Source organism: Pelodiscus sinensis, chromosome 1, assembly GCF_052426305.1.
Source record: "Pelodiscus sinensis isolate ZL-2025 chromosome 1, ASM5242630v1, whole genome shotgun sequence".
In the NCBI taxonomy this organism is placed as follows: domain Eukaryota; kingdom Metazoa; phylum Chordata; order Testudines; family Trionychidae; genus Pelodiscus; species Pelodiscus sinensis.
Genome location: NC_143052.1, coordinates 319,168,408 through 319,194,113, shown reverse-complemented (window position 1 = coordinate 319,194,113; position 25,706 = coordinate 319,168,408).

Here is a 25,706-nt window from a genome sequence, read left to right as displayed (position 1 = left end):
CCGTGGCATGTTCCGCTGCTTTGCTCCCTGTCCCCCTGGTTTGCAGACCAGGGAGACGGAGAGCAAAGCAGAGCAAAGCCGCGGAGCACGCGGGCAGCGGACAGCCCAGACACATCTGGGCTGTCTGCTGCCCACGTGCTCCGCCGCTTTGCTTCCTCTCCCTGGTCTGCTGAAGACCAGGGAGACGGGCCCCGTTCGTAACTGCGGATCCGACATAACTCGGGGACTGCCTGTATATATTTTTGATACTTTCCTTTTGCCTTAAAATAGAGATGAGTGAATATTACAGTAAGCAGAAGAGCAAACCTTGCTGAAGTGGGGCTGATTGTTCAGGCAATCAGTAATGGGATATCGAACCATTCACTTAGAAATCACTGGCTTGAATGGAGCTGTGTTTAGCAGTGTTCAAAAGTCATTATCCCCTGATTACTGTTCACAGTATGTGAAATGAGTTGGTTGTCAAAGACCTATTTGCAAGAGACAGGTGTTCACATCACAAAACCACCACCATGGTCATTACAATTGGCAGCCTCAGCAGAGAAGCCAATGATTCCTTCCAAGGCAGGGTTCAGCCATATTAAGGGAAGATTACGGGCAAGTTGGCACAGCCTCAGCAGTCTAAATTTTAATGACTCAATCTTCCGTCACTTTGTACAGAACAGTGGCTGCTGTTCAGTCTCTTGGGCTGTCAATCTGGCACTTCCCAAACATTAAATTCAGTTTAAAAAAAGAAGGAAAAAAAACTTTTTCACAAGAACTGCAAAGTTAAACCCTGAATCTCTTGAGAGGCTAATGGAGAGCAGAAGCTCAACATTGATGCAGGACTGAAAAAAGTAATCCAGCTAGCAGGCCATCAGTAAGAACTTTAACTCCTGAAAGGGTAAGGAAGATCTCTCTTTCATCCCTCAAAACCAAATTAAAAGACAGGGGGTTTATTTTTGTAAATTTGGACAGCTCAGGTTTGCTTTACAAAACTCAAAAATCAATGCAATGGCAATGTCTGTGTTCAAAACCCTTCCCTGTCCTCACAGCACACATACTGTTCTTTGTTTTGTGCATAAAAATAACGTTTCCAATAGAAAATCATTCTTTAAAGGATCCCTGTCACCGATAAGGAGCTGATGGAGAAGGAGCATCTCAATTCTTGAAAATGTTGAAAAGCAGCTTCTCTGTGAAGAATGCATATGGAGTCCGACATCTGCGATGAAGAAAAATCGAAATTTGGAAGAAGTAAAATCTGGATTTGAGATTTGGGTTGGAGTTTAGAAAACAGTTAAATAGACATTAAAAAGTGGGAAATTATGCAAATGGATGGAATATCATAATTGCAAGAAATATCTATTGGCAGAAGACTGAAAGCCAGTGGAGCAAACTTGAGTGTGTTTTGGGACCAGTGTAGCAGATAAAGAAAGCAACCCGAATGACTATAATAAAACTCTAATGCTAGGGAGGTGGGGGTTAGTTTATCAGATATAATAAAAATGTTGTGTTCCTTCTAATACACCTTAGCCCAAACCATACGCACATAAAGTATCAGTTCCTTTCTGTCTCTACCATATTCAGAGATGGCAACAGACCTGCAGGGCCCCAGGCAAGGTGCTGGCTGTGTGCTCCCAGAAGATGTGGGGCTTTTGGCAGCAAGGGCAGGGTGTGGCATGGCACCGTGCTCTGGAGGCAATTTAAAGGGCCCAGACCCACTTTGCCACGCCCCCATTGGTGGGCCTGACTATATCTATAACGTATCAGTGTGATGTGTATTTGGGAACTTGATGGGATTTAGACACTTAAATATCTTTGTGTATCCCATCCTGTGTCTCTGCAGCAACACTGGTGTGTTTCCATGATGGGGTACACAAACCACACACTGGTCAGGAAAGGGTTAATTAGCTGGTATGAACTTAATCAGCTTACCCCGCCAGACTCTGGCAGTAGGTGTGAGGCTTAGGGGGAGAGGTGTATAAGGGAAGTGCTCCCATTTCAAGGGGCTGATTGGGAAAGAGAGCAGAATTCCAGCTTGCATTCTAAACGTAAAAAACAACGAATGGTCTGGTAGCAGTTTAAAGACTAACAAAACATGTAGATGGTATCATGAGCTTTCATGGGCACCACCCACTTCTACAGATGACGAGGAAGGCAGAGGCAAGGCCTGAGATAGGGCTGCTGTTGGGGTTTGCTACCAGAGACTTGCATGAGAATCTACTGCCTGCCAGAGCCTCCCTTCTAGCAGGTAGGTCTTGTGGGAGCCTATAGTTTGCTACCAGCGCTTTGCTTGAGTTGTGGCATGCAACTGGGGAAGTGGTACCCTCCCTGAAAAGGTGACAGCCAAATAACCCCCCTTTTGTTTCCGTTCATGTGAATAAGGTCTTGGGCATGATTCTGGATCAGAGCTGTCAGGATTTTACTATGGGGCTCTCATAAACTTCACACACTCATCCATCTGTGCTGAAGTCTATGAAGGAGGAGGCGGGGGATGCCCTTTGTGGAAACCTGGTCCATCCCAAGGATTTTCAGGAATATTTGGAAATTACAGGAATCAGTCATCCCTAGCAGAGGAGATTTAATAGTGTCTGTATTGGGTATAACACCTCCAATTGACCTAAGAAATATTAACAAAAGGCACTTTGGAGCCCCTGCCTGTTCCCTTCTAGGCCCACTGACAGGGGAGGGCAGCTGCCCCAGGATCTGGTGATACAAAGGGAGCTGCTGCAGCAGTACCGGTACCCTTTACATTGCTGCGGGAGTACCGCACAGTGACTCTGGGGGCTGAGTGTGGGGAGAGGGAGTTGAGGGCTGGCTGCCCCAGCCCTGCCCCTTCTGCCAGAGGCCCCCCTTTCTGGTAGCACAGGAACCCCCCCCCCACACACACACACACACCTTACCCAAGAGCCTGGCAAGGTTGCTGGTGCCTCTGCTCATTTCAACTCATCAAAATGTACCAAGATTTGAAACACCTCTTTCTGACAGTGAAGAGTGCTATGTAAAATTTATACTCACAGACTTTTCAGTTTAACTCAATGGCACTGTTAAATGAGAGTTAGGGTATGTCTACACTATAATGTTAGTTCGAACTAACGGACGTTAGTGGTGGCCACTCTGGCCAACACCAGGGAAACTCTATGCCCCCCTCCCGGCCCCGGACCCCTTAAAGGGGCACAGGATGGCTACGGTGCCCGTGCCAGATGCAAGCCTGCCAGCACCCAGCCAGCAGACCCTTCACCTGGCACGGCACAGAGCCACCCACCCGATGTCCCCCAGCCCACCCCCTCTTCCCGGGACCAGGCTGGCGGCTCCCGGGAGCCTGCCCTGGACCGCAAGAGGCGGGCACCTTCCTGGGCTAGTGCGGACATCGTGGACCTCGTCCACGATCTCCGCACTAGGCACAGGAAAGTGGCCGTCTAGGGCAGGAAAGCTGCCAGCCTGACCACCCAGGAACAGGTGTGCATGAAAATCAAGGGGGTCCACTGAGACCCCCGACCCTGAGCCCTGAGCTTACAATGGCCGTCCTGGGTCAGACCAAAGGTCCATCTAGCCCAGTAGCCTGTCTGCCAACAGCGGCCAACCCTAGGGACCCTGGAGGGGATGGACCGAAGACAGTGACCAAGCCATTTGTCTCGTGCCATCCCTCTCCAGCTTTCCACAAACTTTGGGCAGGGACACCACTCCTATCCCCTGGCTAAGACTACTCCATGGACCCAACCTCCATGGCTTGATCTCACTTCCCTTTAAACTCTGTTCTAGTTGTAGCCTTCACAGCCTCCTGCAGCAAGGAGTTCCACAGGTTAACTATTTGCTTTGTCAAGAACAACAACTTTCTCTTACTAGTTTCAAGCCTGCTACCCATTCCTTTCCTTTGGTGTCCTCTAGTCCTTCTTTAGGGGAACTCAGGAAGAACTTTTCTGAATGCACCCTCTCCACCCAACCCCTGCTTTTAGAGACCTCTATCCTGTCCCCGCTCCATCTCCTCTTTTCTAAGCTGAACAGTCCCAGTCTCTGTAGCCTCTCTTCATCTGGGACCTGTTCCCAACCCCTGATCATGTTAGTTGCCCTCCCCTCTCCCAGCCTTTCTCTTCCCCTCTCCCACCTCCTTTTCCCAGTCTCCCCCAGTTTTGTTCAATAAAGACAGAGTCAATGTTGGAAGAAACGTTATCTTTATTTTGTACATCAATAAGAAGGGGGGCTAGGGAAGGGTAAGTGGAAGGAGGTGAGGGAGGAATGGGGTACGAGCCCCTGATGGGGAGGACTGGCCTGGCTCTGCAGGCTTCTGGGGGTGGAAGTTCTCCTGCAGCCCCCCGATTGCCCCCTCTCCCCAGATGGCAGCCTGCGGCAAGTGCAGCCGGGCTGATGGCCGAGTGTTGTGATGTGCCCAGTGTGGGTACTCCGGGCACTCCAAGCCAGAACTTCTTTGCAAGCGGGGCACCCCTTAGAACTGTCTGTCCGGGGTGGGGGTTGGGACCCTTTAAGCGCAGCCCTCGGCTAGCCTGAGACAGCAGCTCCACGCTCTAAGTCCTCCTCTGATGCCCTGCCGGCACTGCTTCCGGCCATCCTTAAGCCCTGTTCAGGGTCCACTCAATGTGGACTTACTAGTTCGAATTAGCAAAACGCTAATTCGAACTAGTTTTTAGTTCTAGACGCGTTAGTTCGAATTAGCTTAGTTCGAATTAACTAATTCGAACTAAGTTAGTTCGAATTAATGTTGTAGTGTAGACGTACCCTTAGGTACTTAGTTTATTTTGTGGCACTGAAGACTTAACATCCTTCCACCCACCTATCCATTAAGATAAAAAATTATCATACAAAGAAACAGAGTGACTTGTGAATTATTATAGATACAGCAGATTTTCTAGTTAGTTTTTAAAGTTGACATGAAGGTTGGATCCAAATGCCACTTAAATGAACAGAAAGACACCTGCCATAGATTCTGGGACCAGAAATGGATCATTGTGATAATCTTGTCTCCATCTTCTGTATAACATAGGCCATAGAGATTCCTCAGAATAATTACATGAGCAGATATCTGAGAAAAACAAGTCCAGTCTTGCTTTAAAAATGGTCATTCGTGGAGAATCCATGGCTGCCCATTAACTTCAATGGTCTTTGAATCAGCCACTAACATTTCAAATAAGGAGTATAAGCTTTTATTTCTTACATGTTTAAATCTTGAGATGAAAAGAGCTTACAAACCATTTGAAATATGAAATGTTAAACTTATCAATATTCTCAAAATCAACCCAGCTAAACCAGCAGGTTTGTGGTAAATAACGTGCAGTTTCTCTATGCTAGCAAGCACCATCAACTACAGTGTACCATAGCAAATATGCTTTTAAACTGTAAGATCTTTGGGGCAAGGGATTGTCACTTAGTATACCTTTCTACAGAATGTCATGCAATTTGATGCTCCCCCCGCACACACACACACACACACCTTCAGAGCCTTGATCTACTTCTATACCTCAAGTTCCCAAATGTTTTAATGCACAAATTTCACATGGTCAGATGGTAATGCGATGTGAAGGCTGCATTCCTCATACACAAATGAGGTTGTGATATAGTTTTCCCCTGGTTACCGGTGCTCAGTGCTATGAGGCACATCCTATAAATGTTAGCAGCAGCTGCAGAGGTTTTTGAAATGCATGATTCAGAATTAAAGGTTAGAAACATACAGGCACAGAAATGTGTCTGGTCTGGCTGTACCTTTCTTGTTTTACAATTTGATGGTTAGGCTTGTGAGCAGGAGCGAGGCTGGTGCCTCATGCTCTGCTGCACAGAAATTCGGTGAGGATGGAGCGGCAGAGAAGCGAATGCCATTTCCTGTGCTGAGAGGAGGATTAAACAGGCTTGTTTCATGAATAATTCTGCGAGTGATCTCATTCCTAATTTCAAAGGAATTGGATGTGTGCTCACTGTGTTTATTCCTAAGAGGGGGAAAAAGATGTTTTTAGGCCTGCAATATGAGAGACTTTGGTGGCTGATGAGCCCCTGAGGGTTCTTTGGTTTGTCACAACAAATTTGTGAAGCTTCTCTGAGACCACTGAATTACTTACCTGCTTAAGTAATAACTTGCTTTCAAGTGGTCTAATAAGTAACTGCGGAAAACAGAAGAGAAGGGCTTCTTAAATCTCTCTAGGAGGACAAAATATCATGTAATCACCAAAGCAGTTTACCCAGCCATAGACTGATAAAAAAATACCTCTTGGTGTCATCTTGAGGCATGAAAGATGGAGTTGATACAATACTGATAGATTTTTCTCTAGCTAAAAGGGCAGGATATGTAACTTCATCTTAGAATGCAGTTGTCAATTTGCATCAGAAGTCATCTGGTGGAAAAAAAAGAGACGGGATTAAGAGTAAGGACTTATATAAACAGCAAAATTAAGTCAACATAAGGTAGCTTATGTCGACCTAACTTCAGAGATGTACACACTGCAATGGTCCTTACATCTGTTTAATTCTCCTACCACACCAGTTTTAAGTAGGCATTAGGCCAATATAGTAAGTGACATAGCATCAGTGTAGATACTGCATTGCTTGCATCGACCTAATTGGCCTCAGGAGGTATTCCACAGTGGCTACCTGATCACTCTGGTCAGCATTTTGAATTCCACTGTACTGCAGCCAGATGCACAGGTACATACCCCACTCTCTCCCATTTAAAGCCCCAGGATGTTTTTTTAATTGATCTTCCTGTTTGCGATGAGTGGAGAGTTCACATAAGAGCTGCCCAGCTAAGTATGTTGGATCCTGCCTGGAGGTGTTGGATCTCCTTGGTCTGTAAGGAGCAGAGACCATTCAGGCACTGCTCTGCTCCAGCTCCTGGAACTTGCTTGAGGCATGGAGGGGAAGAGCTATGACAGGAACATGCAGCAATGCCGTGTAAAAAATTCAAAAGCTGCGGCAGTTATAACATAAGGTAAGGGAGGCTAATAGTTGCTCTAGTGTGGAGGTGTGGGCAAGCTGCTTTTACATGGAGGGGTGCTAGAGGGTGGGAGCTGGTCAGGGGACCTAGCAAGTTGGTGGCTCTGCAGGATGCTGGAAGCTTGGATCATGGTGGTAATGTAAGGGGGGAACAGTCAGGGTGGAGATAGAGGTGCTAAGCCACAGGCTGTGGGGAAAGAGGGCATCAAGTTAAGGAAAAATTTAAAAAAAACTGACAAGTAAAAACAGGCACCACTGATATTCACTTTTAATATCACAGTAAACTACAGAGGGTTAAATTACTGCTGGAGAGAGAAGGTAGCATGGTCCAAACAAACAATGCCAGGCTCAGCACACAACAGCAACACACATTGCTGTAGCTTATTGTTAAAATGCTATTTCACAGCCTCCCTCTGCTGAATAGCCCCCCTCCCCATGAGCTGCACTTATTGCCTTGTGTTAATACCTCACAGCACAATACCGAACTGCAGTTCAGAATTCATACTTTCTGACACTGATGGCTGGCTCAAAGGTTACCAGGGCAGTAAAAAAGCCATGGAAAATCTAGTAGGATGCCCATGAAATGATGAGATTGCAAAACCTGCGTCATGTGATGCCAAGCTTGCCCTCCCGAGGCACTGCAAACCCTTCTCATAATGCTGTGCAGACAGTCGCATAATGGGATAGTGACCCACATATTCGTATGATCAATGTGATTAATACACATGGTGCATTTCTCTCTTGTGTCGCAGAGCTGCTACTGTGGATGGGCTCTGCTGACACAAGCAATAGTGATTTAATTACAACAGTGGCTCTACATTGACATAACTTAAGCTGACTTAACTTTGTAGTGTAGACATAGCTTAAGAGGGCCTTCTAGCCCTGGCCTACACTAGGGCTTTATTTCAAAATAACCCCCATTAAGTCGTATTAATAAGTGAAGCTCTCTCAAGCCCATTTTTTCAACATAACAGGCCACTTATTTCAAAATCTGTATGCCTGCTTTCCTCAGGAAATAACACTAATTTAGAAATAGTTATTTCAAAATAGTTGGTAGTGTGGATGCCACTATTTTGAAATAACTGCTCCCCAGAGTAATTTGAACTAATTAATCCCCAGTGCTTCCTGAGGCGCTAAGTCAAGATGGTGCATCCAGATTAATGGAGACTGCCTCAGATTAATATCTAGGCTTCCCTGTAGTGTAGACACACTATTTGATTTTGTTATTTCAGGAATTATCAAATCAATTTTAGTTATTTTTAAATAGTTTAATAGTGTAGAAATGTCCTTAATGTTAGTTCCATAGTCTGTGCTCCACAATACCTGAACATGGGAAGAAGTGTACTTGGTTTTCAATATTTTATAATAACCATATTAAATTGGCATCGGCCATGGAGAAGTGAACTTAAAAATGTCCTAGGATCCTTTTTATGCTTGCTTGAAAGTAAAGGGAAACGTCTCTCCTTATGCAAAAAATCATCTTATTAAACACAGACAGCATGATTCTCCTTTCACGTTAGTTTACATAAATGCCATTTTGCTAATTAAAAACAGGAGTATATAGCACTTTAAAGACTAACAAGATGGTTTATTAGGTGATGAGCTTTTGTGGGCCAGACCCACTTCCTCAGATCAAATAGTGGAAGAAAATTGTCACACCCATATATACCAAAGGATACAGTTAAAAAAATGAACACATATGAAAAGGACAAATAAAATTTCAGAACAGAAGGAGGATGGGGGGAGGGCAGGTGCAGAGAGGTGACTGGTGGACCTCTTGATAGTTGTAACTAGGTGCTCCATGGTGGTGGTGATCAAGAAGCACATGGCCTCGTGCTGGTGGGACAGCTACTCCGAGATCATCTGCCTTAGCTCCTGGTCAGCTCAGTGCTCCTCCTTGAAGTTCCTGTTCGGGGAACAGAGGCATTCGAGGTACTCCCACACTAGGTTGTCACAGGATTGCCTTCACCTGCAGGTCTTGTGGGGTTAAAAGGTGGCTTGGGAGGTGGTGGATGAACCATGCTTACAACTGGGCCAGCTGTGAAGACAAAAGACAAGGGCAGTCATCCCAGGAGACAGTGTACATAAAGCCTACCTCTTATCTCTGAGCCGACACTGTAGATCTCATTTCAGATGATGGCGATATGCTTCAAACAAGGCCATCTGTTGCCTAGACAGGGAGTGTTTTCCTGCAGGATCATGTATGTCCCAGGGAAGCCTCACTACCCCCATGTCTCGAGGACAAACAGGCATGCACAGGTGCCAGCTAGAACAGGAGGCTGTGGGTGGGAGGGGGTCAGGGTGGCTAGACTTCCTGTGTCCCAGACACACCACGTTCAGCAGTGGCAGGGTCCCCCAGAGAGAAAACGTTTATCCCTGCCTGCTGAGAGAGAAAATGGGAGAATGCTGGAAGAGCCGTGTGTGAGTGGCAGATGCTGCTTACTGTGGAGAGTGCTACTGAGGTCCCCTCCTCTGCCTCCTCCTGACAGATTCCCACACAGGGGATCGGTGTGTGCCGCATCACAACACTTGACTGGGAGTGCTGCCCTGAGAGTGCGGGCATGAGCCTGTGCCTTGTGCAGCACTGCCACAAATGAACCTTGTGTATCTGGGGGACAAAAACAGTTTTTCTTTCATCCTGATAAATAACATTTGACTTAAAATTTGAGATTAGCAATTTTAGTCACATAAAATTAAGTGTATTTAATTTGAGATCACCTTAAAGACCTTTGATTTTTTTTCCAAAAAATTGTGAGTATTTGCTGTCTGAAAATTAGTTCCCTTTAAGGTGTTGGTCACTCAAAATCACTAGTCACTGTAGAAGATTTACATATTCTTCATTCATAAATATTATAATTGTTGGTTATCAGAGGGAGAAGAGTCTGTTTATCAAAAGCATGAAATCTCTTGTGTGGGGGAAAGTGGAAAAGAATATCTTCCTAGGAAGATACAATTTATAAAAATCTGTATTAGGCATCTGAGCCATAGTCCAGTGGATGCAAGATGAAAATCCCCTTGTATCTATAGAGTTTGGATCCAGCCCTGTTGACATCTGGGACAGAATTTTTATTAATTATTAAATAAAGAAAGTTCATAATTTTGAGAGTTTTTTTATTAATTATTAAATAAAGAAAGTTCATAATTTTGAGAGTTTTTTTAGTTCTCCAGTTTGTTGCTCATTAAGATTTGCCAACTGCTTTCATGCAAAATATTTCTTGAGGGAGACTCAACAATTGCTGAGTCAGCATTTTCTAGCACATTGTCAAACTCTTCACAGCAAGAAGTGAACTCCACTCTTCCTTCAGTTTTATCTTTCTTTGTGCATGGATAATTGTGTAAATAATTTGGATGGAACCTGATGTTTTCTTAATTGAAATATCAGAAGTCTGCTGGCTCCATTTCCTTGCTCAAAGATGTCATGTTTAATGTAGCAGTAGTTCTTATCCACATTGTAATTCTGAGCATATTTCTTTCTTTCCTATACAATTTTGGTTTGTTTAGGTTTTTACTAGATTGTTTTGGCTCATGTTTACATCCCATCAGTCATCACAGAAGGAGAGGGGGCCACAAGGTGTATTTTAAAAAAGAAGCTTGAACTATTTGTGTTTGGTAACTAGTTTAGTAGAACAAGAATTCAGGGAAAAGATAGGAAAAGAAGGATGTTGTGAATGTGATCTATACTTTGCCTAGGCTCTAAAACTTAGCATGTGACTCACCTGTTATGCCCCTTCCAGATATCATTCAAGCCATTAATAACTTAATAAGTATGTTTCTTTCTCCCTCTGTGGGCAGATGGGAACACGATCAGGTAAGATGGGACAGGGGTCACAGAAGATAAGAAGGACCTTTGTTCGCTATATTTTCCTTGGCAGCTCTTAGAAACCAACCAGATAATAAATGACTCTTTATAAGAGTTTCTTTCACAATATAAGATGAAAAATAATGGGCAAAGAAAAAAAGCCCCTCTACTGCACACTGCCCTTTAACATTTATTTCAGAGATGTATCTCTTTATTTGTTTATAAAGGAAGTGATTTTAAATAGTTTTAGTATTTCACAAAGGAAAAGGGAAATAAAGAAGAGATATTTCTTACTAGGACAACACACAAAGACTATATATAATTTAGTAAAGCTTTATAAACACACAAAAAGCAGTGTCACTTTTAGGGAACTAAAGAATCATATTCTCACATTTTTTGAACTCTTCGGGTCTGTGACTGTCTTCTTTTGTGTCCTGTACCATGTTATTAGGTAATAGTCCTTTACCTATTAATGGTTTTAATTCAGAAGAAAGCTTTTGTATTACACTATTTTAGTTTGATTCCATCACCTAAGGTCTGAGAATGTACCTACATGAGGATGGCTTTCTTTATCTGAGAGCTTCAATAATACATAACTGTTAAGCTACATTTTATCTTCCTTAATCAATTTCCTGTCATTGCAAGGGCCTCGGGCATTGATGCACCTCAATCTCTTCTATTCTTTCCTAGCAATTGTTTAGTCTCCTGAGAGCTGTAATCCTTTGATCTAATGTCAGTTATTAAGTGTATGGATGTTGGGTGATGGTGGTGGTCTGTGATATACTGGTCAGACTAGATGATCTGGTAGTCCTTTCTGGCCTTAATGTTATATTTCTTTGTAACTCTCATTTGTGAGTTTCAGTCTAGAAATGTCCCTAACCAGTCTAACCAATCTAGAAATGTCCCTCTTAGATTCTACCAACATGTAATATAATGTAATGTTCTACCAACATATAATATAGATTGTATGGGTCTACACTGCAGACAGCAGCTCTGCTAAGAACAATTCTTAGTCAAAGAGATTCGAGCTTTTAACAGTAATATGTTCCTCATCTAAAGAAGTGCATCGCAGCTGATAGTAAGCATAGCTTTAGCTTTAAAATTTAACAAATATATTTCAGATAAAAAAGATACTGTACTAATACCACCATGGCTGTGTCCAGACTCCATGCCTCCGTCGACGGAGGCATGTAGATTAGCCAGCTCGGAAGAGGGAAATGAAGCCGCGATTAAAATAATCGCGGCTTCATTTAAATTTAAATGGCTGCCCCGATCTGCCGATCAGCTGTTTGTCGGCAGATCGGGAGAGTCTGGACGCGATGCCCCGACAAAGAAGCCTTTCTTCATCGACACAGGTAAACCTGGTTTCACGAGGCTTACCTGTGTCGATGAAGAAAGGCTTCTTTGTCGGGGCATCGCGTCCAGACTCTCCCGATCTGCCGACAAACAGCTGATCGGCAGATCGGGGCAGCCATTTAAATTTAAATGAAGCCGCGATTATTTTAATCGCGGCTTCATTTCCCTCTTCCGAGCTGGCTAATCTACATGCCTCCGTCGACGGAGGCATGGAGTCTGGACACAGCCCATGTGATTCCCTATGGCAAGTGGTGTTTCAATTTTCAGAATGCTGAGTAACGCAAATTCCCTTCTAGTCTCTGGAGATTCTTATCCTGTGTTCATCACTGTGGTATGAATACCTTCATACCAATGGGTGAAGGGGAAAGTAAAGGGGGCAATTGACTCTGGCCAGGGCTGTCACTGCTGCTACTGTGAGCACAGATGCTCTAGCATTTAGACATTTACTTCATTGTGCTTGTTGACCAGGTCATTAGATGTTTAAGAGTTAAGACTTTCATGGATTATTAATTGTGCCCCAAGTTAGAAGTCAGACTGAGGTCATTTTAAAAAGATCCCCATATTTTTTAAAAGCTCAATACCAAATTATGAAATATCTTGTTTAAAACTGCCATCTCATTCAAATGATATTGCTCAGAAACTTAGAGATACAATGACACAGATAATGCAATTCCCAATAAATGTTCAAGAAAGGATGTAGCTGAAAAATCAAACTGATTATATTCCAAGGCTGTAGTTAAAGAGGCCTCTGGTATAATTAAAACAGCATCTCCATTAAATAACTTAAAATAAACATTAACATGAGTGCACTTTCCTAATTAAATGTGCCTATTTAGAACTTCACTAGTGGAATTTTAAAGTTCTGACCTACCTTAAACAGGGGTAAAATATGCAGGTCTTCTTGAAAGGGCCTCACCCTAACTTCTGATTTGAAAGGGCTTGGATGAAGAGGAAAGGGGCTCCTATGTATGTTATCTTCCATGGTTAGTTTAAAAGAAAAGAACTCATGCAGATCTAAATAAATCACATATATGCTATTAGGCTATCTTTTGAAAATAATAATGTATAATCAGAGCAAATCCAAAATAAATTGGCTGTACAAATGCTAAGGATAGTCAGAGCTGCAAGGCACTGTCTGTGTAAGGGAGGTAATCTCATGGGGTTTTATACTACGTCTTGGCATCTTCCACTGAAACTATTTTACACTGAAGTGCTAGCATGGATAATGCCAATTCACATAGCTTTGGGTATTGTAAGGAAGCCAGGGTTAAGGATAAAAGAATGCCCTTGGCTTGTGCTAGCAGAGATGCTTCTTTGGCTTGAAAGCAGGCTGCATACCTATAAAACAAGAGACCTGAATTTAAGCCCTTGTATTTGCTTTCTACATCTGTTAAGTTTTTCTTCTAAGTGTGATGGGTGTAAGATGTTTTAAAGATAAGCTGTATAATGCTTTGGGGGAAGATGGCATCTCTTTTGTCTATGTACTTTGACTCTATGGATATCTTTGTAAGGGCAGCATGTTTCAAAGGCCCTACAAATATGTACATTTTACCTCAGTGGGCTAATTGCTGGAAATATTTTTTCCCATAAAATGCATATCATTCTCACGTTCTTAGCTATGAAGAATGTTAGCTTAGCAGAACTTTCAAGACTATAGCTTTGTTATGTTCTATGAAATATTTTGATATTTTCACTTTAAGCGACAAAAATGTTGGAACCCCTCTCCTCTACATACATGACTTCTCCATGAGAAATTAATTAAAATGCAATGGTTTTATATTGCTGGTCCACAATTTAAATTAAAAAAATACTCATCTCCTACTCATAGAACATGTCTCAGTTCAACACCTACAAAAGTTAGAAACTTTTAGACTACTAGTCACATTCTTCTGTCAGAAAATGGAATTTCACTAAAAATCAAACTGTTGAGCAGGAACTTGTTCGTTCCCTCAAACCTTCTAATGGAAATGAGGCCGGTTTACCTAGTTTATTACCAGCTCATCTGCCTCCCTGACAGACTTCTGAAAAGCCAGAAAGCCCCAGCTCAAATTAATGTTCTCAGGGCTTTTGCCCAGAAAACTTTTAGGTGCCTAAAATATTGCAGGAATAACACCAGGATCAACAATGTCTGAGTTAGGGAATGTCTACACTGCTACACTAATTCGAAATAACTAGCGCTATTCCGAAATCACTTAGTCCATGTTTACACAGCAGGCAGTTATTTCGAAATAGTGTCAAAATACTGTCAAGCTGCAGGACTTTTTACTCTGACTCCTATAACCGGCATTGTATGAGGAATAAGGGAAGTTGGAGGAAGAGTGCCCTATTTCAAAATAAGTGCTGTGTAGATGCTCCCTATTTTGAAATAATCTACGCAATTGATATAGCTCGATTTGCATAGCTTATTTCAAGTTAAGCCCTGCAGTGTAGATGCACCCTTAGGCTCCTTGGCTCCCTATACAACAGGGCTATTCAACACGAGGCCTGTGGGCAGCAAGTACCCTGCAGCCCGTTTGTGGCCCACGGTGCTGTTTGAGTTTACGTGGGTCTCAACATATGGCCTGAGGGTGGGAGCCAAAACACAGATGTGTCAATATAATGGTCTTCTGTAGATATGCGTTTTAGTAGTTACATTCCTGGATTGTCATTGCTCATTAAAAGTGCTGTCATATGGGTGGAAATCGGGTGAATATTGCATTTTATTAATATCAGAAGAACTGACTTAAATGGGGCCTGCGTGTTGTGCCATCTTACCGTAATCTTTGTACTCATGTCCATCAGTGTGAAAGAAACTATTTGCATATATTTGCATCTATATTTGCGTGTATATTCAACCACACTTAAGTTGCGGCCCTCGGAATGTGCTGTGAGTATTATTGTGGCTGCTGGGGCTTCCAAAGTTGAGTAGCCCTGTCCTACAGCATAGTAGATTGGGAACTCTTCCACAATGGGGGAGACCCAAGCTCATAACCTTTTTCCACACCAGCTAGAGGGAGAAATTGACCCACTTCCCAGGGGAGTAACTAATTAGTGGGCTAAAATCTCTAAGGGTATGTCTACACTACCCCGCTAGTTCGAACTAGCGGGGTAATGTATGCATACCGAACTTGCTAATGAAGCCCGGGTTTTGAATTTCCCGGGCTTCATTAGCATAAAGCCGGCACCGCCATTTTTAAAAGCCGGCTAGTGCGAACCCCGTGCCGCGCGGCTACACGCAGCACGGGCTAGATAGTTCGAACTACGTTGTCATTCCGAACTATCTGTACGCCTCATTCCACGAGGCATAGTGATAGTTCGGAATGGCTACGTAGTTCGAACTATCTAGCCCGTGCCGCGTGTAGCCGCGCAGCACGGGGTTCGCACTAGCCGGCTTTTAAAAATGGCGGTGCCGGCTTTATGCTAATGAAGCCCGGGAAATTCAAATCCCGGGCTTCATTAGCAAGTTCGGTATGTATACATTACCCCGCTAGTTCGAACTAGCAGGGTAGTGTAGACATACCCTAAGTGAGGCCTTCCATAGCATTTCTTCAACCTAATCCTCCTTCTTGGCTTTTGACAAACACCTGCAATATAAAAGTCTAAATTGGCTTGAAATAAAATGTTTCTGTTCATTTTAACCCCACTTTTTTCAGCTTTCTGAATCATCAAAATTTTTAAGAGAGCATGTTTTCTGTTTGACCAATAGCCAATAGCTGTATCATTGTGGCTCCCAGAGCTTCCAAAGTTGAGTAGCCCTGCAATACAACAATGAAAATGCCAAGGGAAAGGTGTATTAGAATGCAGCCCCCAATGTCCAGCATGCAATATAGGGTGCCTCCTTGGCATCTATTGATTAATGCAGGTGAGAGGAGCATTCCAAGTCTTGCTCCTCCCAGGGAATTCAACACCTATCTCTGCTTGAAATCCATACTCAGGGATCCATTTCCTGGAGTTAAGCTGCTTAAGTACCTAACCTATTTAAAAGATGAGTTAAGCACCTACCGCACTCCACACAAAACAGCCATTGATGGAACCAGGTCTCTGCCTAATAAAGGGAGAGGGCTTGAACAAGGGTCTCCCACCTCTCCAGAGCTATGAAGTATTTTGATGTGGGGCTCTCACAAACTCTGTGCAGTTGGAGCTATCCATTTTGAATAAAGAAAGAAAGACAGAGGGATTCTTTAATCCAGTGGTTTAATCCACAGAGGTGGACGGCGTAGACTCAAGTCCTTCTGCTCCCCTGACAATTTAATTATTGATACATTTGAATCCACTTCAGCAGTAGTGAGGGAGGGAACGCTACATCAGAACACATCACAACCAAGCAAGATTGACAAAAGACTTTGCCAGGCCATGATGAGAGCTTTGTGCCCCCAGGAAGGGCAGGGCCTCAAGCAGAAAGGACAGGGCTGGGGGCTAGTTTCACCCTGCCACCTCTTTAGTGCCGCTGGAGCCACAGAGATAGTGGTAGATAGCAGATGCGAGCCCCAGGACCTTTTAAATTACTAAGTCCAGGACAGCTGCTCCTTTAACCCACCCGTTGGTGGCTTTGCACTGAACTATTTCAAAATAGCACATCCACACTGACTGGAGCCTGAATTGCATTTGAAGCCCCCTAGAAGCACTTTGGGCAGGGCATCAGGACAGCAGTCACTTTCTGGAGCTGTTGCCTGAGGCTAAATGAGGCTCGTGCTTAAAGGCACTCCCCCTGTACAGCCATGTCTCAGGCTCTTTACCTTTGTCTAACTCCTCAATGGACAGTGAACCCATTCCACTGCGGGTTGTGGTTGCCCTTGTGGACACTACAGCATTTCTGCCATGGAGCCGAATCTGCTGGAAAGCAGTCACCAGCTCTTGAACCTCATGCTGCACCTCATTGTGCAGTTACTGCATGTTGCCCACATGGCTCTGGAAGAACAGGACCTGCACTCCCTGTAGCACAACTCTTCTCCTCTCTCCATGTGCTGCTCATGCAGCATAGCTGCCTCCCTCCCCTGCACACTGTGCACCACCACTTCTGGCGATGGAATACCAGTTCTGACTGATGGAACTGAATGGAGAAGTGGGATGATCAGCAGTGGCTTCAGAACTTCTGCATGCAGAAGGACACCTTCCTGGAGCTCTGTGAGTGGTTTGTCCCTGCCCTCTGGCAACGGGATACTCACATGTGACCTACTGCTGTCTCCTCACTTGGCTGGACATTGGCGAGTGGAACGTCCCCCAGGAGGTGTTGGCCTGCTGTGTTCTGCACAACCTGTGCAAAAATAAGGGGAAGATGTTCCTGCCAGAGTGAGGGGCAGAGGCCAAGCAGCTGGCCAGGATCTCTGAACAGCCGCACAAGGCTGCCATCTGGCAGGCCCATCAGGGGACTGTGTATCAGGGGAGATCCCGAGGGAGAGTTTCAGACAACGACACCTGTGACTCTCTCCTCTAGGTCTCCCCACAAGGGGGCCTCTGCATTGCCCCTCTGTGCCCTTCCTCCCACATCCCTCTCTTCCCCTGCCCTCACTTCCCCCCTTTCTGCCCCTTTTTCCTCCCTTGCAGATAAAATAAACAAGGCCTTTTGTTTTGGAACAAGGAATTCTGATTTTTTTTAAATTCTGGGTAAATGTAACTGGAGAGGAACGGTGGAAAGAACCTGGAAGGAGGAACAATGGGAAGTGGAAGAGGGTGCAAGGGGGAGGAGAGGCTCAGGGATGGGGCTGCAACTGGCACCTGTATCAGGTCGTCGCACCGCTTCATGTGTGGGCTTCCAGCAGCCACGGGTAGGGTTAGAGGGAAAAGCTGGAGGGGCAGGAGCAGGAGTAGATGTGGGGGGCAGTTGCTGAACTGCTCTATTGCGGTGACCATGTGATTGGTGGTAGCACTGTATGCCATGCATATACTCTGGGCCTCCTGGGACAGCTCCTGCCAGGTAGAGCAGCACAGCTTCCGGTCAGCACAGCATTTCTCCAGCATGTAGCCCCTCACCATCTGCCACCTACCCCTGCATATGTCTAGGGAAAGTAATGGAACTCACTTATTGGACCTTCCCTGGCTTCGTCCAAGTCCTGAGACACATCCTGGGAGGGGGGAAGTTAGCCCCAAGGATAGGATGAATTCCTGGCTGGTGGGCATCAAGTTGGTGCTAGCCTCCTTGTGTTCCTCCTCTTTCTCCTCCTCCTCCACAGCCATGCATTCCAGTCTGGGAGGCTGATGACAGGAGAGTTCAGCTCAGAGTCCACAACAAGCGGGGGAGGGACTGACCTCCCTCCTAAGATATGGTGGAGCTGGTAGAAATACTGGAAGGTCTGGGGTGCCACCCCACAGTGGGTGCTGAGCTCCCTGACCTTGGTATAGGCCTGCCTCAGCTCCTTCACCTTCATCCTGATCTGCTCCTGGGTGTGGATGTGGCCCCTCTGGCCCAGGCTGTTGGCCATCTAGCTGTATATGTCGGCGTTCCTGTGTCTGATGCTGAGATCCTGGAGGTTTGCCACCTCTCCCCAGATCTCAATGAGATCCAGGATCTCCACGCCAGATCAGGATGGTGCCCTCCTCTTTCACCCTCAGTCAGAGGCTTTAGATGTGGCTGCTGTGGAGGGCTCAGTGGGAGCATGGGGGTTGCTCATGGTGGTGTAGAAGGCAAAGCAGGCTGCTGTGTGTGGCACAGGGCTAGCAGGGCTTTCCTTGTACCAGAAGCCCTTTCCCCTGAGGCTGCACCTTTAAAGGCTGCACAGGAAGGGAAACCATAGAGTTCTGATAGGTGTGGACAGAGTGTCTACCCAGGCACCTGTGGGAATCCCTGGAGGCCAGTTATTTCAAAATAACCACAGCTGTGCTGTATGCACACACCTTATTTTGAAATAACTGTTTTGAAATAGACATTATTCCTCATGAAATGTGGGTTACAGAATTTGGAATAAAAAGCCTGTTATTTTGAAAATATAATTTCAAAATAATTTCAAAATAATGGGTTTGCTGTGTAGACGCTCGCTTTGTTATTTCAAAATAATGCAAGTTATTTTGAAATAATGCTAGTATGTAGACATGCCCTTAGGGACATATTCTGGGGTTTAGATGCAGGAGTACCTTTCTGGATCTGGGCCTTCCAGTCTCTCAAGTCTGGGACAGGATCTTTGCAGAAGCTGCCAAGTCTCAGGCGTCATGGAAAGCCTCACTAATTTCATTTCAAAAAATCAAAACAATGTCACTGATATTTTTAAACAAAGTATCATTTATTCAGTATCACAAAGCTATGGCTTATAGAGAAAATGGTTCTTGACTTATTCAGAAAAGGACTTGAAATTGAGTTTCCTACAGACCAGGTGAACGCCTAATCACTGGGCTATTGCCTATTCTGAAGTGGATGCCATGGCTTTATTGAAAATTTTTCCTGAAGACCTTAACAAAAACAAATAATGAAACTTCAAACTTGTTCAGAAAAAAGAATTCTGGTTTTCTGGTTAGTACTAATTACAATATTGTCAATTCTCCATTCTCATATGGCTTACCTAGAACTGAGCTCTTCTCTCTCTTCAAGTTTTCATGAAACTTAATTTACACATATGTACCACTACCATCTTACTAACATCTCCTGTGATAAGATAGTTAGGAAACTATTTGATTTCATCTCAGCAGTGACTAAAAAAAGGAACATTTTGTTTCTGTTTCTTTCTTCTTGGAGGAAACACTTACGGCTTTTTGGCCTTCTTCAGTGGTTCTCTCATCCTTAGTGTAGTACTTATCTTTCACATACCTTTCACACTGGGTTTTCTGTATCAAGGTTTGCTTGTTAATGATAGAATGGATTGCTGATTGCAAAGGGAGAATTTTCTATTTTGACATTTTATTTTCCCCCAAAGCAAGAGTAAATGAGCTAGGCTCAGGAGTGGATTGCAAGACTAAGGAGACTAAATTCACTGACAATTGCCAGTTGTCAGCTGAGGCACTTTACAGCTGTTCCATACTTCTGAAGCACTATAATGTAGCAGAGCATTCTGTCTTATAGGTCTATATAGCCATTTCTGAACTGATTCTCAGACCCACCTGTGTGGTGCCAGTAAAGGAGAATCGGCAGAGCTCTCCTGCATTAACTCACTGTAGCTTACCCTCCCTTTGAGGGTGTTTAGACCTGGGGAAGGTGCTGGCTTTGGACTTTAATCAAGGACAAAGAACAAAACCATGATCAAAACCATAAGTCTAAACTGAGAACTTCTGTAAATTGTCATTTTTTACAAACTGAAATTGAAGGCTATTCAGCTGAGTCTCAAGATAAGAATTACCACAGATAACTTACCAGTATATGAGCACATGAGGGCTTTTAAATTGTGACATGGCAATTCACATTGCTGCCTCCAGAGGACACTCAGCGTAAGTGTCTAGCTACCTTACAAATGTTTTTTCCAGGACCAGGTTTGCTGTTACACTTCTAACTTTGCCATTCCACAGTCTCTGACTGATATTTCCCAGGTACAGCGTCTTTGAAAAACTTTGGGAGAATTATCCCTTCAATCTACTGCACTTACTGCTGCCATAACAAGAACTCCCATGACACTAAGGACTGAGGACAATGCATTTTTAAAGACTTAGTCACCATAATTCATCAAGTAGGTGCATATAGCTGGAGTGAGTTATTCACTCCATGTTATGTAGCAGATAGAGACCAATAGCTATTGTGGAAAAAAAATATGTATGTGAATTACAGCTTAAACTCTTTAAGCCTTAAAGAAATAGGCTGTAGTAAACTTGAAGCCTTCCACTACATTTCCAATCATTGTACCTTTATATCAGATATGCACCCATTTCATTTTTATCAGATAGCATGAAGTCAAGGCCTGTAGTGAACAGGGATGTAAGCGAGTTGTCGAGTAGTAAACTACTCACTTTCTCCCCCACACCTTGCTGCTTCTGCATCATAGGCAGAAAGTGGGAGGGGGGAGGGGAAGCAGGAGCCCGTGCTTGGGAAAGCTGGCCTAAAAGCTGGTTCTTCCCAGCACCGTCTCCATGGTGCGGCCTGCATGCCCAGTTCCTACTACATTTAAACTGCAGAGATGCAGTAGGGGTAGCTCCTGGACTCGGCACAAACAGGGACTGAGTAAGCCTTCCCTTATTGTCTAATCATGTTGTTGATAAAAATGTTATCGATGACATGATTAGTGAATTACCTGCCTCTTAACATCCTTAATAGGAAAAAATGGGCCTTGCTGAATTAGCAATGACTAAGAAATGAAAAACAAACTCAAGTTTTTGCCCCAAGATCATATGCACAGTGCTTTAAAGCTATAAGTTATCCTTCGTGTCAAGCATTAATAATTGCATCAAAATGCAATTGCTATGGGAGTGAAGATTCTTCTTCTCATTCTGTATGGCCTTCAGCCCCATAATTAACCACAGCATATCACTGTCTTCATCCCATTTTCCATCCCCAAACCAACACAAATAACTTCTTTTTAACTTTTTTGCTCCCTTATTCTAATATTTTCACTGACCTTAATCAAGTAACTACTGTTGCTCATAATCAACTAAGGTTTTAATCAATAGAGGTATTAATAAATCTGAAAGTACTTGGAAAGACCAAAAATATCTAGGCGTATTTCAAAAAGTTGTAAATAGTCTACATAATTTACCACAAATTAAAAAGTCATTGGATCTAAATGCAAAATGGTGGAATTTTTAAACTAGATTGTCTCTGGATTTCCTGGCTTTGTGAATTTCCATTCTCATCTTAACAAACATTAATGTTGTGTTCCACACTGGAAAAATATTGTAAGAATTGATTCATTTTAATTGGAGCAATAATAGGTAAATACCTGGTGCAAGATTTATGCTTTTCCTAATAGTTCTTAACCGTCTTATTGACTGACCACTGCTGAGCATTGAGCTGAAGTTTTCATACAACCACCCATGGTGACTCCATAATCCTGATGAGAACATATATATATAATTATATATGTGTATTTGAGATTATTTGCCAACGTGCATTACTTTGCCTTGAGCCATACTGAATTTCAAGATGAGGCACCTCTTCTGAAAGTTGCTGGACCATCCCACTTTTTTATACAACTTGAAAAATACAAGTCTCAGTATGCACCTGATGAAGTGGGTCTTTGCCCATGAAAGCTTATGCTCCAATACATCTGCTGGTCTATAAGGTGCTACAGGACTCCTTGCCGCTTTTGCAACAGACTTAGGGTATGTCTATACTACAAAGTTAATTCAAAATAACAGCAGATATTTCAAATTAACTTTAATAGCGTCTACACATCCAAACCGCTAATTCAAAATAAATTTGAAATAATGGAGCACTTATTTCAGATTTGGTAAACTTCATTCTATGAGGAATAACACCAAATTTGAAATAGCTAATTCTAAATAAGTGCTGTGTAGACAGTTATTTCGAATTAGGGGGCCTCCAGCCCTTCCCAGTTTCCCCTGGTGGGCCCAAACCAGGAAAACTCCTCTCCTCTCCTCCAACCCCGTGGCCCTTAAAGGGATAGACTCTGGCCACTGGGTACGTGTGAGAGCCAGGCCTGCCAGCAGCCGCAGACCCTCAGCCAGTGGCCACACAATGGCAGCCAGTGGCAGCCAGCCATCCCCCGCCCAGTCCCCAAGCAACCAGGGGCCAGCCAGGGGCTGTAGACGGCGCGTGCCCTCATGGACTAATGCAGAGAACATGGACCTTATTGAGGTTTGGGGGGAGGCCCCCAGCGTCCATGATCTCTGCACTATGTGGAGGAACGTGGTCGTCTACGGCTGCATAGTGGCCAAAATGACCAGGAAAGGCCACAGGCACACCCAGAAGTGAAGGAGCTGTGGCAGGCATACACCAGGGCCACCAGGAGCGGCACCACAGCAGGGGCTGACACCTGCCCCTACTTCTCCACCCTCAACCAAATCCTGGGGGGTGGGGCAGTCCACGCCAACCCAGGGGGCAGTGAGCCAGGAGCTGAGGGCCCTGACCTGGGTGCACCAGAGGGGCCACCACTAGCTGTCCCAGCACTGGAGTCGGCAGGGTCATCCGGGGAGGCAATACCAGGTAAGTGCCAGCACTGGTCCCTACCCAGGGGAGAGGCGGGGAGGGAGACCAGGGACCGTGTACGTGGGCCATGCCTCCCACGGATCACGCAGCCACCTATGCACATGCGGGCATGTGCCGTGCCACCCTTGGGCAGGTGGCTCCAGCTGTGTGCCCCACAGGGGCCATGGCCCGATAGCCACACATGTGTGAAGAGACCCGGCACGCTTCCGACCTCGGAGCAGGACACAGCAGGGTGCCCTCCTTTCACACGCCCCCTCTATACGGAGGCAGGAGAAATCTCCCCCCGGCCTCGGCTGCACTATACATAGCACAGGGGCACGGGTGCGGTCTCGGGGCAGCTCTCACTCCCAGTCAGAGCTGGACATGCCAACCATGGCCTCTGTGCAAGCACATCAGTTGTGACGGTGCAGGGCACGGTCACCCTCACCCTGCAGGGGGGGCTGGGCATCATCCACAGGCACAACTGACCACTTCTCTTCTTTCTCTACAGCCACACCAGCTGCTCATGCAGGGCGCACCACCCCACCTGGGACATGTTCCCGCAGCCTCAGCAGGACCACCACCACGTGGCAGGGGTACAGAGAGCAGCACCTGCAGGCCCTGCGAGCCCAGACCTGGATAATGGAGCAGCAGGCGCAGGACAACCAGGACTTCCAGCGGGAGCAGCTTTCCCAGGGTCGTGCCATCTGTCACCATTTGCAGGCCCTGGTGCAGAGCGTGCTGCTCCATGCCGGTCCTGTGCCTGCTGCCCCCCCAGCTACTGTTCCTCCTTCCACCTCTTCCTCCTCAACCTCCGTATCCTCCTCCCCATTTCCCCGGGGATGCCGAAGCCCCCTCCCCCGCGGTGCTGGGAGGCAGTTGGCCCTGCTAGATCCACACTCCTGAGTGCTGAGCTTCCCCTCCCCCTTCTTCCCATTGCTTCCCCCTTCCAGCTCCCTCCTCCCAGTTTTCCCCCTCCCCTTTCCCTCCCTCTCTCCTGCCCTCTCCCACTTCCTTTCCCCCATCTCCCCAGAGGTTTATCCCTCCCGCCAGTTGTGTTAAATAAAGACAGTTTCTATTTTTGAAAATATGCGTATTTTATTTGACATCAGGAAGGGGGGGCTAGGGAAGGGTAAGTGGAAGGACGAGAGGAGGGAATGGGGCACGAGCCCCCGATGGGGCAGACCGGGGAGACTGTTAGTGCTCCTCAGGGTGGAAGCTCTCCTGCAGGGCCCCCTGGGGCATGTCTACACTAGAAAGTTAATTCGAACTAACAGACGTTAGTTCAAATTAACTTTGATAGGCGCTACACACGCGAACCGCTAGTTCAAACTTAATTCGAACTAGCGGTGCGCTTAATTCGAACTAGGTAAACCTCATTCCACGAGGACTAACGCCTAGTTCGAATTAACTAGTTCGAATTAGGGCTGTGTAGCCACTTATTTCAAACTAGTGGGAGGCTAGCCCTCCCTTGCTTTCCCTGGTGGCCACTCTGGCCAACACCAGGGACACTCTTCTGCCCCCCTCCCGGCCCCGGAGCCTTTAAAGGGGCACGGGCTGGCTATGGTGCCCGTGCCAGGTGCAAGCCTGCCAGCACCCAGCCAGCAGACCTTGCACCTGGCATAGCTCTAGCCAGCCACCCACTGCCACCCAGCCCTCCGCCTCTTCCCAGAACCAGGCTGGTGGCTCCCGGGAGCCTGCACAGGTCTGCAAGAGGCAGGCACCTGCCTGGTCCAGTGCGGACATCGTGGACCTCATCCACGACCTCCGCACTAGACACAGGAAAGTGGCCGGCTAGGGCAGGATAGCTGCCAGCCTGGTCACCCAGGAGCAGGTGTGCATGAAAATCAGGGTGGTCCAGTGAGACCCCCGACTCTGAGCCCTGAGCTTAGAATGGCCGTACTGCGTCAGACCAAAGGTCCATCTAGCCCAGTAGCCTGTCTGCCGACAGTGGCCAACACTAGGGACCCTGGAGGGGATGGACCGAAACAATGACCAAGCCATTTGTCTCGTGCCATCCATCTCCAGCCTTCCACAAACAGAGGCCAGGGACACCATTTCTACCTCCTGGCTAATACCACTCCATGGACCGAACCTCCATGACTTGATCTAACTTCTCTTTAAACTCTGTTCTAGTTGTAGCCTTCACAGCCTCCTGCAGCAAGGAGTTCCACAGGTTGATTATTTGCTTTGTGAAGAACTTTCTGTTATTAGTTTGAAGCCTGCTACCCATTCCTTTCATTTGGTGTCCTCTAGTCCTTCTATTATGGGAACTAATGAAGAACTTTTCTTTATGCACCCTCTCCACACCACTCATGCTTTTATAGACCTCTATCATATCCCCCCTCCGTCTCCTCTTTTCTAAGCTGAGAAGTCCCAGCCTCTTTAGCCTCTCTTCATATGGGACCTGTTCCAAACCCCTGATCATTTTAGTTGCCTTTCCCTCTCCCACCCACTCTCTTCCCCTCTCCCACCTCCTTTTCCCAGTCTCCCTGAGTTTTGTTCAATAAAGAGAGTTTCTATTTTTGAACACACGTGTCCTTTATTTTGTACATCAGGAAGGGGGGCTAGGGAGGGGTAAGTGGAAGGGGGTGAGGGAGGAATGGGGTATGAGCCCCCAATGGGGAGGACTGGGGTGGCTCTGCGGGCTCCTCGGGGTGGAAG